The 12,126-nt window shown below is 37.2% G+C and overlaps 1 protein-coding gene across 3 annotated transcripts in view; it reads right to left on the bottom strand.

Annotated features, from left to right (window-relative positions):
• Positions 1-12,126, bottom strand: part of CNTNAP2 (contactin associated protein 2) — a 2,029,937-nt gene that overhangs the window by 1,421,536 nt on the left and 596,275 nt on the right. The gene's annotated exons all lie outside the window — the stretch shown is intronic.

Raw genomic sequence — 12,126 nt, 5'->3', positions numbered from 1 at the left:
CAAAGGGACAGTTTTAAAAATATAGGTGGGTAAGGTGGCTCCTGCACTCAAAATATCCCCTGGCTCCTGTTCCCAGTCACTTGGAATGAAGTGCAACGTCCTCCAATGGCCCACAGCGGTCCCTGCACTGATCACATCTTCCAGCATCCTTGTGCTTTGCTGTCCAGCCACCCTTTCCTTCTAGCAACAACAGACCTGCTCCTGCCCTGGCCTTCGCTGTTACTCTTCCAGCGACCACAAGCCTCGTCCCTCACCTCCCCCAGGCTCTGCTCAATGTTATCTCTCACAATGCAGACAAGCTTTCCTAGTCCACCCAGCTCCACGAATACCGCACTGCCCTCACTCTCTGTACCCACTTCCAGCTTTATTTTCCTTCACAGCATTCAGAGCCACCTGACACGTTGTGTTTTCACTCATTCCGTTGTTGGGTTGCCTTTCTCTCCCACTCGATTGGAAGCTCTACGGAAATAAAGTTTTTGAGAGTTTGCTTAATACTTACTTTCCAGTGATCTGAACAGTACCTGGCACTTGGCACACACTCTCACAACATTTGTAGAAGGAAGGAAGGAAGGAAGGGAGGGAGGGGGGATAAATGAACGAAAAACAACAACTAGACCCAACAGACTCAGAGTCTTAAAGCATGATGCTGAAATACAACATGGTGCAACACCTAACTTTTAGAGAGATGGTCTTAAATCCCCAACAAGTGTTTACACGTGTTCAGTATTCTGTTTAATATGATACAGAACTACACTGTATGCTCTAGAATGGCTGCTCTCTCAGATACTCATAAACAGGAAAAAAAACTAGCAGTAGAAGGAATGAACTAGTTTTCTTGAAAAGTCGCTCAAGTGGACTGAAGTCTCCAATGATACTGGGGAGATGAATTATTATTCATTATCTCACCACTCAAGTGTGTACAAAACTGAAGTTAAAATGAACACATCCATCCTTGTAAATCATAGTTAGATTTCTTATTTTTCTTAGTTCTGCTGCAAGTGCCTCTGAAAAATATGCATGTGTATGAATACAGTCCCTGGAAAGTTAAATGTAAAAGAATGAAATGATGAACATAAAATTTATTTTAAAAGTATCAATTCACAAAGTAAGAATCCACAGTGAAGGATTTCATATTAATTGTCTAAAAATTTACTGTTCAGTTTAGATGCCACTGAGCACACATATAAAACCTTGATTTCCTAACTTCTGACTCAGTCTAACTTTGATGTAAATTCTTTTGATGTAAATTCAGTCTTTTGATGTAAATTCTGCATTTAACTTTAAGGAGTAATCGTTACTTCAAAAGTTTCCATTATATTAAGAATATGCTAATGTTTTTAGCATATTTTTATTTTATTCATTCATATAAAATAAGAATCTATGACATATAGACACTACTACATACAAAATAAATAACCAATAACCAACAAGGACCTACTTTATAGCACAGAGAACTATACTCAATATTTTGTAATAACCTATAAGGGAAAAGAATTGGAAAAAGAACATATATATATATTTATTTATGAATCACTTTGCTGAACACCTGAAACTAAGACAACATTGTAAATCAACTATACTTCAATAAAAAATAAAAGAAAATAAAATAATTAATAAATAAATAAATATGTAAAAAAGAACCTGTGGTGTGTAGGCACAGGAAATGCAGCAGTACATGAAACTGACAACATTCCTGTCCTCATATAATTTATGTTCCAGCAGAAAGTAAAAATAACTAAAACAAAAACAAACAGGTAAAAACATAAAGGTTAATTTATAGTATGAAATGGTGAAAAATACTACAGAGAGACACTGAATATGAAAGAGGGGGCAAGGAGTTTGCGGGGTGGGGTGGAGGTTGAGAGAGTTGCTGTTTTTTGCTGCCTAGTCAAGAAAAGCCCCTTTGATCAGGTGACATCTGAGTAGTAATTTGAAGGAAAAGAGGAAGTGAGCTCTGCTAGAAATCAACAGGATCATGTCAGGAGAAGCCTTTTCTAGTTTAAACCTGCTCAATAAGGCTAGCTTATACCTGGTAATAAGGAATGACACATTTTCCAAAAGTAAGCATTCAATGCATATATAGTTACATGTTACACATGGAAAGTAATTAAAATGAAGTTGATAAATAATTAAGTGATCCATTAGCTAGTTTAAATTTAGAATTTAAATATAGCAGTCATAAAACCTGAAGATAGTTTATCCTTACTACATTTTTTTTAAAAAATTGACTTCCATAACAAATTAATCATCTTCATACCAAATTAAAATTTTTTCACTGATTTTTAAAACCCACATAAATCAAAATAACAAAATTAGAATAAAACTTGGATCCGGAAAGATAAGAGCATATAAAAGGTTATTTGCTTTTTTTAAAAAAGGTGACTATAAACTTATTATCAGAATTTAAGCATTGGCAACCTCACAATCTTCTAAACTGAGACAAAATCTATAACCATGTAATTAAGAAAAATGCTACATAACTGTATGTTCTCCTGGAAGACTTTAACCACAAATATTTCTTGAGATCTTACTCTATGCTCCGTACTGTTCTAACAAGTTTGGGCAATAAAATCTACCTATGTATCACCTATCTATCTATCTATCTATAATCTATCTACCTCCCATCCCCTCATGAGATGCAATAATATATGGACCCACATAAAGTAATTAAACATGAAACAAGAGAATAATATCACCAGTTTGTAATTCAATGCTGAATAGAATATAACCAAGTACTGAAAGTAACAAATAAATTAAAAATGCAGGGCTGTTTTTTAGGTGACTTCCTTGTCACTAGTTGCTCTGTCCTAAGTGTGTGACCTTGAGTATGCCAGTTAACCCCCTATCTACAGATGACTCACATATAATATGAAGAAATTAGCTAAGTTTCTCACAAGCCCTAAAACCCCCTAGCATTGTCAAGCACAGGAGTCCACAGCTATATCCCACAGGCCAAATCTGGCCCACTGCTTGCTTTTGTAAGTAAAGTTGTGTTGGAGAACAGCCCCATTCACTCATTTATGTATTGTATGCGGCTACATTCACAGGGCAGCACAATGTCACAAAACGAGACTATACGGACTACACCTATGGGATGCAGCAAAAGCAGTTCTAAGAGGGAAGTTTATAGCAATACAATCATACCTCAAGAAACAAGAAACATGAAACATCTCAAATAAACAACCTAACCTACCACCTAAAGCAATTAGAGAAAGAAAAACAAAAAAAACCCAAAGTTAGCAGAAGGAAAGAAGTCATAAACATCAGATCAGGAATAAATGAAAAAGAAATGAAGAAAACAATAGCAAAGATCAATAAAACTAAAAGCTGGTTCTTTGAGAAGATAAACAAAATTGATAAACCATTAGCCAGACTCATCAAGAAAAAAAGGGAGAAGACTCAAATCAATAGAATTAGAAATAAAAAAGAAGTAACAGCTGACACTGCAGAAATACAAAATATCAGGAGAGATTACTACAAGCAACCATATGCCAATAAAATGGACACCCTGGAGGAAATGAACAAATTCTGAGAAAAGCACAACCTTCCGAGACTGAACCAGGAAGAAATAGAAAATATGAACAGACCAATCATAAGCACTGAAATTGAAACTGTGAGTAAAAATCTTCCAACAAACAAAAGCCCAGGACCAGATGGCTTCACAGGCGAATTCTATCAAACATTTAGAGAAGAGCTAACACCTATCCTTCTCAAACTCTTCCAAAATACAGCAGAAGGAGGAACACTCCCAAACTCATTGTACGAGGTCACCATCACCCTGATACCAAAACCAGACAAAGATGTCACAAAGAAAGAAAACTACAGGCCAATATCACTGATGAACATAGATGCAAAAATCCTCAACAAAATACTAGCAAACAGAATCCAACAGCACATTAAAAGGATCATACACCATGACCAAGTGGGGTTTATCCCAGGAATGCAAGGATTCTTCAATATATGCAAATCAATCAATGTGGTACACCATATTAACAAATTGAAGAATAAAAACCATATGATCATCTCATTTGATGCAGAAAAAGCTTTGGACAAAATTCAACAACAATTTATGATAAAAACCCTCCAGAAAGTAGGCACAAAGGAAACTTACCTCAACGTAATAAAGGCCATATATGACAGACCCACAGCCAACATCATTCTCAATAGTGAAAAACTGAAAGCATTTCCACTAAGATCAGGAACAAGACAAGGTTGCCCACTCTCACCACTATTAATCAACATTGTTTAGGAAGTTTTAGCCACAGCAATCAGAGAAGAAAGAGAAATAAAAGGAATCCAAATCAGAAAAGAAGAAGTAAAGCTGTCATTGTTTGCAGATGACATGATACTATACATAGAGAATCCTAAAGATGCTACCAGAAAACTACTAGAGCTAATCAATGAATTTGGTAAAGTAGCAGGATACAAAATTAATACACAGAAATCTCTTGCATTCTTAAACACTAATGATGCAGAATCTGAAAGAGAAATTAAGGAAACACTCCCATTTACCACTGCAACAAAAAGAATAAAATACCTAGGAATAAACTTACCTAAGGAGACAAAAGACCTATATGAAGAAAAGTATAAGACACTGATGAAAGAAATTAAAGACGATACCAACAGATGGAGAGATATACCATGTTCTTGGATTGGAAGAATCAATATTGTGAAAATGACTATACTGCCCAAAGCAATCTACAGATTCAATGCAATCCCTATCAAACTACCAGTGGCATTTTTCACAGAACTAGAACAAAAAATGTCACAACTTGTATGGAAACAAAAAATACCCCAAATAGCCAAAGCAATCTTGAGAAAGAAAAACGGAGCTGGAGGAATCAGGATAGCTGACTTCAGACTATACTACAAAGCTACAGTCATCAAGACAGTATGTTACTGGCACAAAAACAGAAATATAGATCAATGGAACAGGATAGAAAGCCCAGAGATAAACCCATGCACATATGGTCACCTTATTTTTGATAAAGGAGGCAAGAATATACAAGGGAGAAAAGACAGCTTCTTCAATAAGTGGTGCTGGGAAAACTGGACAGCTACATGTAAAACAATGCATTTAGAACACTCCCTAACACTATACACAAAAAAAAACTCAAAATGGATTAAAGACCTAAATATAAGGCCGGACACTATAAAACTCTTAGAGGAAAACATAGGCAGAACACTTTATGACATACATCACAGCAAGATTCTTTTTGACCCACCTCCTAGAGAAATGGAAATAAAAACAAAAATAAACAAATGGGACCTAGTGAAACTTAAAAGCTTTTGCACAGCAAAGGAAACCATAAACAAGACGAAAAGACAACCCTCAGAACAGGAGAAGGTGTCTGCAAATGAAGCAACTGACAAAGGACTAATCTCCAAAATTTACAAGCAGCTCATGCAGCTCAATATGAAAAAAACAAACAACCCAACCCCCAAATGGGCAGAAGACCTAAACAGACATTTTCCAAAGAAGATATACAGATTGCCAACAAACACATGAAAGGATGCTCAACATCATTAATCATTAGAGAAATGCAAATCAAAACTACAATGAGGTATCATTGCACAGCAGTCAGAATGGCCATCATCAAAAAATCTACAAACAATAAATGCTGGTGAGGGTGTGGAGAAAAGCGAACCCTGTTGCACTGTTAGTGGGAATGTAAATTGATACAGCCACTATGGATAAAAGTATGGAAGTTCCTTAAAAAACTAAAAATAGAACTACCACATGACCCAGCAATCCCACTATTGGGCATATGCCCTGAGAAAACCATAATTCAAAATGAGTCATGTACCACAATGTCCACTGCAGCTCTATTTACAATAGCCAGGACATGGAAGCAACGTAACTGTCCATTATCGGATGAATGGATAAAGAAGATGTGGCACATATATACAATGGAATATTACCAGCCATAAAAAGAAATGAAATTGAGTTATTTGTGAGGTGGACGGACCTAGAGTCTGTCATACGGAATGAAGTCAGAAAGAGAAAAACAAATACCATATGCTAACCCATATATATGGAATCTAAAGAAACAAACAAAAAAAATGGTTATGAAAACCTAGGGGCAGGACGGTAATAAAGACTCAGACCTACTAGAGCACGGACTTGAGGACACGGGGAGGGGGAAGGGTAAGCTGTGACAAAGTGAGAGAATTGCATGGACATACATACACTACCAAATGTAAAAAATAATCGATAGCTAGTGGGAATCAGCCTCATAGCACAGGGAGATCAGCTCGGTGCTTTGTGACCACCTAGAGGGGTGGGAGGGAGATGCAAGAGGGAAGAGATATGGGGATATATGTATATGTATAGCTGATTCACTTTGTTATAAAGTAGAAACTAACACACCATTGTAAAGCAATTATGCTCCAATAAAGATGTTAAAAAAAAAAAGACTATATGGCCTCCAAAGCGAAAGTACTTACTATCTGACCTTTACAGGAAAAGTTTTCCAACCTCTGGTTTAGTATAATAAATATTCTATGTATCCACGAAGAAGAAAGATTAATGATCAATTATGGTAACAGGTAACATACAAATAATGAATCCGACCTGAAGAATTGAGGGCATGTAGATGAAGAGGGTTGAGGACCCTGTAGAGAAAGGAAAGCTTAGGCAAAATCACGGAGAGACTACAACGGGGATGAAATTTCCTGGAGAAGGCTGTCGCTGCACTCCACGTGTGCCCATATTGCCAGACTGACTATGATGATGAACTATCTATTTTTATCTCCAACTGTAAGAATAGTTATTACACATTCTATCTTCCAAAGAGACAGCTTGCTTGTTGTTCTAGAACACCTGTCTCAACATTCTGCAGACATTAAATATAAGGAAATCAAGTTAGAATTTTTATAGTAGTAGTAGTAGTAGTAGTAGTAGTAGTAGTAGAGAGAGAGAGAATGCTAGCATTTGAAATAATTTAGTATTGTATTTTCCCATACTAGGATGTCTTCCAAAACTACAGCCACACAGTTATGGCAAACATTCAGTCTCCAGTGTACTTCCATTCCAGGGAATCTTGGATGAAAACTAGAGGAGCAGATGGGCCTTGAGTTTTATTTTCATACAATTTCAGTCAGTCTTCAGACTAGCTGTAAGAATTCTGTACGAATTCATGCTGGAACAGAGGAAATGATTGGCGAAGAGAGATGAAACGGCTGTTGCCCTTCACCTACGAGAGTGTGGCCAAGAGAGATCTCTGTTGGCAAGCAGTATGGGCAGGAATTTGCAAGGTCAAATGACTTCAGAACAGATGTAATTGACATCAGAGTATCATTCAATTGTATCTGTGATTGAAAAATAATGTTGGAAAATTTTCATAACACATCTTTAAAAAGTATAGCACTTAAATACATGTTTTATATCACACATTTGGAAATACAAGCCGGATACCCAGAAAACAATTAAGACTAGCAAAGGACTCCAAAACCAAGCAGTGCTATCAGGACGGAAATTCTAGCAATATCTTCGATTCGTATTTAGGAAAAAAAACAAACTGGAAAAGGCATATTCTCAGGGGAATACATAACTCAATGGTCTCCTTACATCCTGTGCATTCAATTCCTAACTTTTGAAGCTAGAGCTACATTACTCTTCCTGCCTCAGGTTTTATGACCCTTCCTCTCCGTTGTCAGGGAAAATTTCAGAGGCCACACCTCCCCCTAAACTCTTCTGTTTCCAATCTATAGCCTCCTGCCTTGCTCCTTACGGCCAAAACTATCTTCAAATCCAAGCTAAACGTCTGTGCTAATTCCCTAGGAGCATCTCACTTCCTGCAGAGATGGTTTCTTTTCCCCTGACGCTCATTTCAGTGTCTGGAGTCCCGTCTCGATGCTCCAGGACTGTACCGTGCTTCCTGCTCCTGGATTTCCTGATGCTCTGTCTGCTCACCCAGGTGCCCAAACATAGCCAACTGCTGTCCTCACCAGCTGAGAATGCAACTACCAGTGTACCCACCTACTGATGACGATGCTATCCTCTGTACCATCTCCCTGACTTCCTAGACAAAGCATGCTTTTCATTACTTTGCTTCAAAGACAGTGGAAAATCCTTTGGACAAATAAGGTGGTATTTCTTGTCTAGCCTAGTGGAGAGTTTCAGGATTTGAATGAAAAGGAGACTGAAGTCATGACTCAGGTGCTTCCTGAGTAATCACTGAGGTTAATATTGCCCCTTAAATTCTTCACAAAGTGTAAGAAGCATCCGTTTCCACACTCTGACCAAGAGAAGACTTGTATGGGATCTAGTACTTCTTTATTTTAGAGACTTTATTCCCAAGATTATGATTCCTTGTGTGTGTGTGTGTTTTTTTTTTAATTTTCCTCTAAATAAAGAGGAGAGAACAAGGAAGGAAGGAAGGAGGGACGACAGCACTAACAATAACTTCACAATGTTTCTTTACAGCTGTGGCAGATCCATTATTTTTACTCCCTATAAACTTGGGCCGCTGCTTACAGAAGTATTTTGTCTCGATGCCCTTAGAAACATGGTGCTTTGTCTTCTTTCCTTGACACGCATTACTTGAACAGGCTCTGTATTTTTCACCTCAGGACTTGGCTAACTTTAGCATTCTATTAAAAAACCGAAACAAACTGAGCTCATTCCACATGTCATCTGTGGGAATCCCATACCCCAATTACTTCTCTCTATGGAAAGGGTGTAATCCTATCTGGAAGCCAAATGTCTTTAAATTTAATAATAATTTACAGATGTATTTTGAAATATAAGTATTGTATTATTCCTTGAATGTGTGGCAAGTACAGGAAGTATAAAGAAGACTTTCTCTTCCAGTATTTTTTAATAACTTTTTTCAAGTTCAGTTACCTTAACTTAACCTAGTCTAATAAATATTTTCTTGGGATAGTTGTGACTTTCAAAGGTAGTATTAGGCTGAGGTTTTCCCAATATTAGCACATGGAAGAAAGAGCATGTTCTTCACAATAAAAAAATCGAGATTTTATTCCTAAGGGCCAGAATCTGGTTGACTAGCTTCTGTCTTATCCAGAGTCTCCTCAGTTTTTCCATGACTTCAAATGTCTAGTTTTGGGTCCGTTTTTCTATGATCTTTTACATCATAGCAATAGAAAGTAAATGGTTAAAAAAATCCGTGTTATAGGAGCATTCTAGAAAAATGTTTGCTCCTCCTTAGGGCAAAACCACCAAGAACTCCAACTCATATGCCACATATGAAGTTTATATATCTTCACTTCTATCATATTTTCCTCCCGCTCTTCTGATTCATACCTTGCTTTGTGTACCTTCTCCAATTTCCCTGGCCTACTCTGTGTCACTAGAAATGAGACCCATTTTTTTCCTGATCCTATAAAATGTCATACAATACAGAGATAGAAAGGACTCTCGTAATCCATAGAAGTAATCACTGTTACAAGTCTTCACACACACACACACACACACACACACACACACACACACACTACATTTACTATAACATATATGTTTAAATAAGCAAGAACATGTACCATCTGGTCTTTAGCATACTTTGACCTATCACAGAAATTCCCATACAAATATTGCCTTCTGTTTTAAAATAAAAATAATATTGTTTTTGTGTACTTAATTTTATATAGGGACCTTTATTATTTATATCTGCATCTGCATAGCAGGGTGAAATTCCTGCACAGAAAACGCAAGAGTATTAGCTCATTGGTAAAACAGATTATGTAGTTAAGTTGAGAATTAATTGTCCTTTCATACAACGTATGGAAGAATGGATTTAGTTTCCTTTACCTACTCCACAAAGAACTTAGCGGTCATGAAGAGAAGTACCATTAGTTTGCCATCAAATGCTAATTTAGGGAAAAGTTAAAGATAATGAATTTAGAACTAAATCAACTGAGTGGACATACTTTACCTGGTAGGCAATGAAAATCATTAAGTGAAAAAAGGAAACTTATATCTCCCCCTTTTTCTCCTCACTGAATCTTTCCTGTTTACTAGTCAATGGAGGTGACTCTATTTACATTTTTCTGTTCATTTTCTATTCAGTGGGACACAGCCCAATGGGCTACATATGCATTGCAGTAGCCATGCGTTAAATGAGGCATCTGTCCCTCTTCCATCGCAGTAGCATAAACAGTACAGACCATTAAACCAAAATCAGCAAATAAAGAAATAGTAATAGCAATCATTTATGGAGTACCTATGTGGCAGGCAATATAGTAAATATTCCAAGAGAATTCTCTCAGTGAGTTACCTTAGTAAGCCTTTGACATAGGTATCATTACCATTTTACAGATGAGGAAGCTTGAGACCTCACAGATAAAGAATAATAGAACCAGGACAAAAACCAAGTTGTGCCCGATTACAAGACCTATGTTTTTGAGGTCTACAATTTCAAGGTCACAGCATCTCCAGATTCACTTTGGATAAAATCTGTATATGTTGCATTGATTGGATTTATTCCTAGGTATGCAGATCTCCTAATAATATTGAAGTGGTCAGATTTTTCTTACCACTTCCCGTTTGGATCCCAGGAATTTACTTGAAGTGATACCCTATACCATGATATTGCAGCAATTTCAATATCTTCTGTCCACAGCAGACCCATACCTTTCAACTAAAAGGAAGAGACTCCTACAGTTTTACATAGGTGTTCTCAGAGAAAACCATACAGAATCAGCCACTCAACTGATAGGCCTACATCCAATGAGTACGACATTCAGCAAAGTACATCAAATTTGTTCCATTTATTCACGTAATAAATATTTATGGGGTACTTATTTCCTGATTCGAACTTTATCCCTTTAAAATCCATTTTCTTCACAGTCGCCAGATGGATCTTTTAAAAATGGGGATCAGATTATTCCTGGCCATGGCTCCTGACGGCTTCCCCTCGCACTGAGTATGAAATCCCAACTCCACCAAAGCCTGCAATGGTCTGGCCCTGAGTGATCTCTGGTGTTATTTTATTTCACTCTTCTCCTCTGGGTCACTAAGCTCTTAATTTCACTCTCCTTTCTCTTTTTCAGACACAGAAAACACACTCCCTCTCACGGCCCTTTCCCCCTTCCCTGCCTCCCAGCTAGAATTCCCTTCATCAGGTCTAAAGAGGGCTGACTTCTTTCCAGGCTGCCCCCAACTCAAATACCATCCTCTCTTTCTCTGGCCAGTGTCTAAATTCACCAACTCAATGTTCACCTTCATATGCCCCAAACATTATTTGCTATTCAATGGATTGCACTGTTTTATTTTGTTCACAGCACCATCACAATCTAAAATTACCTTGACTGTTTATTTTTTAAAAATGTGTTTATTACTTGTTGACTGGGTAGTAAGGACGATGGGAACGGGGCATGCGCCTGTCCTGTTGAGCCTGTATTCCCAGGGCCTAAGAACCTGGCATACAGCACGAATGCCATAAAAGGCTGTTTCATCAATGATTTACTGACAATGAGAGGTAATAAATCCATCGAAATGTGAGGAAGCCACAATCGTTCCTAGTTTTGGCTGTTGAGATGTATTCGCTTTATCTATCTAATGGACACTTTTGCATTTTTCCATTTTAAAAACTGCTTGTGCAGAGAGAGTTGACTTTATCCCATGACGTTACGTGTAGATCTTCCTGGCTGTATCCCACGTGAGAGACAGCATCTCTCCGATCTTTACCACCTTAATGTGACCTGTCATTTGAACCCCTGGATTATATTGAGGGTTCTTCTATATCATCAGTACATGCCTTTAGAACTTTTAAAATAACTTGGCTTCAGCAAATGAATTTTGTAAGAGTTGAAGTTACTGACTTTTCTGAGAGAGCTCTTTTACAGCTCTTCTTTGTTTTCAAAAGAACATAAGAATTTGGTATTTCGAATATAACGCTTTCATCCTGTATCGTTGACAATCTACTGTGATAAGTATTTGTTTATACTTTGATCACCCTGCTATGCGGTGATTTTTATGGAAGGGAGGGACTTCAATACGTTCTCAAAATATGGAAAATAGAACATACAGTAGGAATCTTCATGTACTTTGAAAAATATTGAACACAATCAGTACAGTAGCATCTGATAACGAATAGATTCAATGCCATTATCTCAAAAAGTTCAGATCAACTTTCTTCCATTCTGCCTTTTTTTAGTCCAATA

The sequence above is a fragment of the Pseudorca crassidens genome, chromosome 8, assembly GCF_039906515.1.
Source record: "Pseudorca crassidens isolate mPseCra1 chromosome 8, mPseCra1.hap1, whole genome shotgun sequence".
Lineage (NCBI taxonomy): Eukaryota > Metazoa > Chordata > Mammalia > Artiodactyla > Delphinidae > Pseudorca > Pseudorca crassidens.
This window is presented reverse-complemented; position numbering and strand designations above follow the sequence as displayed.